Below are 4,959 nucleotides of genomic sequence, written 5' to 3' on the forward strand. Positions count from 1 at the left end.
CGTGAATTTAATCCATTTAATCCCTCTCGCAACCGTTATTATAGCAAACTCTCGCCGTATATCTCGCGAACGTACACTTGTCCCCCGTACTAACGATTATTTTTGTCCCCTTTTCTCGCGAAAACGCAACGAGTCTGCTTATACCGGCCGTAACGAACCGCGAGCTTTATGGAAGGCATTAATTAAATTAACGGGATCATTAATTGCGGCCCCGCGCATTTCTTGAGCCCGCCTTTCGTGTCCCGTATCGCCCGCAAATCCCGGGGAACGGGACACCTCGCTTCCTCCTGTTTACAACGAAACGGACAAGAAACGGTCAGGACCTCCGCTGGATCCCGTGTCCTCTTCGTATCGAGTTCGACCATTTATTCGTGCAAAGCGCGAAAACGTCGCCAACTTCGTCGTTGAATTTATTTATTTATTTATTATTTTTTGGAGGAGGAGGAGGAGGAGACCAAGAAAACTTTGGCACCTTCGGCGAATCATTTTTGGCACACACACACGATACAGAATTCAATTCAAGCACACAGGTGTTTCGAAGTTGGAGAAGTTCGTGCTCTTGGTCTTTCGAGACACGTATATACATTTTCTACGAGTCGAGAGAGGAATTATCAATCGTTCGAAGGAAAAATCGGTCTTTAGGCCGTGATTCTATTACTCTCGAGTTTTGTATTAATTTTCATTGATTTTCTTTTTTCTTTTATTCGGTATTATTTACGATAATTTAATTTTCAACGAATAATGCTTCTTTCTTATAATTTGGAATTTTTGGATGAATCTTTTTTTTTATTGTTAGAATATAATCGTGCGATTTTGATTTTCTCTTTCTCTGTGAATATTTCTTGGTAATTCCGAATGCTTTCTTTTCCAAATCCAATTAATTATTATCTTTTCAATTTTATTCGATTGATCGTTTAACGAAGATATTTGAACCTGTCAACGGATGAACATATATTCACACGCGTATTTTTTAACTTCCAAATATCGTTTTCGAATATTTTTCATCATTCTCGTTTCCATATCGTCATTTCCGGTCCGGTAATAATAACATTGAAATTATTCAATCTGCCATCCCTCTCTCTATAAAAGAAAAACCTGTCCCCGATCATCGTCTTTCGGTTCTTGTTCCAATTTTCTCTTAATCTGCGAGCCGAGATCCCGGTAAAACGGGGTAAAGTAAAGCAGATAACAGGAATGAATTCCGTTCGAAAGCTTTTACAATAATACAACAGCTCCACCGATCGTCGTGATATTGCGAATCCCGGACCGCGTTTTGTATCTCCTCGCGTTTAATCCCTTCGAGAGCACGCTACGTCAAACTGGCAGAAATACCTCTAAACGAGACGTAGAAATATCGTACGGTTAAAAGAAACCGTGGATAAAAAAAAATTGAAAGAAGCGTACACTCGGTCGGTCTCTTTTTATTGTATTTGGCAGTTCAATTAACAGAATTGAGAATTCCTGGAAATAAAAGAAAAAAAGTATGTTAGATATAGAGTGGAAAACGTCTTCCTATTTAACTTTCCTCCACTCTTCTCTTCCGCCCCCCTCCAATCTTTCAATAAAATTTTCCTACTTTGCTTGCACCGCGTATGCCCGTCTTTCTACTACTCCATGCCATGTAAACCTTGCAGAAGGGGAATCAACTTCTTTTTTCTTTTTTTTTTTTTTTTTCTTTCTTTTAGAAATGCCAGTGAATAGAACTCGCGAAGGTTAGAGAAGAGAGAAGAAAGTAGCTACTCTTGGTAAAAAATTTCTTTCGCGCGAGGAATTTTGAAAAAAATAATAATAATAATAATAATAATTTGCACGATTTTATTCGAAACTCTGAGTGTGAAAAAAACACGGTGAAAGCGTGTTTAATACAACTAAGTAACGGTAATAAATTGTATCGTATTTACGGAGAGGAAATACGCAAGAAAAGTGAAAAAAAATATGTTCACTCGTTAATGAATTAATAACCAACTCCCTCTCCGCTTAATAGGGGGGAGGAGAAACGTTTGATAATGTTCCCGGAAATAATTCGTGGATTCATCGCGATTGAATCGAATGTAAAAAGAAACGCGCAATTACAAACGTGATTCACTGCACATCAAATTCGAAGAATTTGTCCGAGCTGCATTCGTTCGCAGCTGCACCTGCGTGGAAAGTGTGTTGCGCATACGTTTTATTTATTCCATAGCAACAACACTTTTCGAAGGTAAGCTATCGTAACATTCTTGCCTCGCCCGATATTAATTAAATTTTTCGATTCGTCGAATTCTCCCCTTCCTCCCCCTTCCTTCCTTCCTTCCCCAACTTTTTCCCCCCCATCAACGCGCCGCAATTTAATCACGATTTAAACGCAGTTTATCCGTAACAAATCGCGAGTTAATTATTACAAGTGCTCGTTTTATTAATAACTCGCCGCCGTAACTTTCCACGCCACGTCAGCGAGCCGTGTAAACGTCTAATTAATTTTGGCCCCGAAAACTTCGCCTGTTGTACGGGTGTTTCCCCGAACCTAGGTGGCGCCAACGTATATCTCGTACGTAAATGTTTTTTCAACCGTAAGAGGAAGTCGTTCGCGGAGGAAACGAGTTGCTTTTGCGCATACTTGAAGGGCGCGAAGAAAACGTACGTACGTACGTCAGTTATGAACGATGAGAGGTTCGCCGTTTCCACGAAGAAATTACTTACCAGGGGTTGCATGCAACGGAGGCATCCTGCGTTGATCGAACGTTCGCGGGAACTCGTCCTATTCTCACCGCGCCGATGACGATTTCACGTTCGTTTTTACTGTTTTTTTTAACGACCCTGTAACGATTATGCCTCCTTGCGTTTCCTTAAAACCTCGTTTTAATCGTTTCTCGTTTCGCGAGGATTCTCGAGAGATTGACTAGATTTTTATCTAGTTAAATTGGGTAATAAAAAAATATTCGACGAGACTTATGTTTATTTATATATGTTTTATATTATGATGTTGAATCATTGCATTTGAAGTTATATAAAAAAAGAAAGAAAGAAAGAAAGAAGTTTAAATTTTCGCGTGAAAAGCGCGAGAAGAAATTAAAAAGTCATTGAAATCGCTTTTTGATTTATTTCAACTGGTTGCCGAGATATAAGTTTTATTATTTATAGCGCTTAATACAGGGCAGAAATTATGGATGGGCTCGCGACCGAGTGACCTGGATTTTTCCAGGAAGCGTGTATTTTCAGGAACCGCGTCTGTCTGGAGTTTGGGATAGGTTGGTAGAGACGACGATCCGAATAGACAACGAGAATAGAAATAATAAACGATTAAAAGATTACCTTTTATACGACCATATCTCGAGAACTGGAGATCGTATCGAGATAAATGAAAGAGATAACCATCGTTCATTCGTTGTTACTACCTTTGATTTAAATTCTTTCTAATTTCAATTTAAGAATTCAACAGAATTTTGAGATACAATAGATAGATATGCTATTGTATTTCTAGAAAAATTTTTTGCTTATTATTAACTGAAGATTCTAAATCTAATTTAAAAAATCCATTTCAAATAAATCGGATCTTCGTTTATCATTTATGTGAAATATGCAAAAGGTATGTAATTTGAAATATATATATATATGTATTTGCATGAAAATTTCGCAGTCTAATAACCATGATATGAAGTTCATGGAACATATGTGACGTACTCGGAAATTCTTTCGATCTTTTTCCCATCAAAAGTGTCCGCTTTTCGCGCTAAACAAGTGATGCATCGTGCTTGGAAGTCGTAAATCGTTTCCACGGAAACTTTGCCGTTGTTTTTTACATATCGCTCGAATGTAACGCATAATTTGATTCATTTCTTTTTTTTTCCCCTCTTCTCTTCGCTATTAGAAAGGTATAATGGTAATAATCATAGAAAGAAGGGATGAAAGTGACAAGAAAAATACGAGGCAATTACTTCGGGAGGAAAGATCGAGAAAATCGTAAAGTTTCGACACGCGAGGAACTTCTGTAATTAAAAGCGTGTGCCTCGTACACACGCTCGCTCGTTAATTCGTTTACGACGTAAGGAAAAAAGAACAGGTGATAAAAAAAAAAAGGAAAAAATTGACCGATGATTTAAGTCGAATCTTAGAGGAGAGAGGAAAAAAAAAATGGAAACTTTCCTTAAAGATTACTTTTCTTTTGGAAAATTATACAATTGTATATAATTCTTCGTTTAAAGGACAGATTAAACTGGTACGAGAATTTTGCTCGTACATTTCTAGCATCGTCCATACGTGTAATATGCGAGCTCTTGCGTCTCTTTAACCTTAACTAATTTTAAACATAGACTACAGCGACGAATGCGTGTATAAATTATACAAGCGCAAGCTTTCGCGTAGAATTAAGGGAATATGTGTATGAATAATTATAAAATATTGTTAAAATATAATTATAAAAAACACCACGGATCTAAGCAAAGTTTTAACATGCATTCGAATACTTACTAGCATAATTTATGCACGTGCAAACTTACGAAACTACAAATTATACATATATATATATATACATATATAATTATACCATATTTGCATTGCTTTAAATTTTATATAAAATTATATATGTATATACAGCACCCTTTGCCATCTTTTCCCTTAATTTTGACCTCGTGTAATTCCTATATGAAATTAATAATTAGAACACCTACTCTGTATAAATGAAATGATTCGTAATCCTTCTCCAAATTGTACATCCGTAATGGATTCGATCGAGATTTTAAGCGACCGTAGGAAATTTCAGAATTTCAATTGGCGATGAATAACACGGGGAGAGCTAAGCAAGTACATCTAATAGGTTTAAAATTACGGCAGACAAGGCTGTCAGCCCGGCAGCGAAACTTCATTTCCAACTTCCCCTTAACTTTTCGTTATAACCATCTCCGAGATCGAATGCTTCGAGCAAGCTTAACGTTTCCGATTCGCTTTTCAATCCCGTATCAGAGAATTAATCCCCCCCCCCCC

General features: G+C 37.3%; 1 protein-coding gene across 5 annotated transcripts in view; it reads right to left on the bottom strand.

Annotated features, from left to right (window-relative positions):
• LOC102673215 overlaps nucleotides 1-4,959 on the bottom strand; it is a 255,084-nt gene that overhangs the window by 138,727 nt on the left and 111,398 nt on the right. The gene's annotated exons all lie outside the window — the stretch shown is intronic.

Source organism: Apis dorsata, unplaced genomic scaffold (assembly GCF_000469605.1).
Source record: "Apis dorsata unplaced genomic scaffold, Apis dorsata 1.3 scaffold_455, whole genome shotgun sequence".
NCBI classification, from domain to species: Eukaryota; Metazoa; Arthropoda; class Insecta; order Hymenoptera; family Apidae; genus Apis; species Apis dorsata.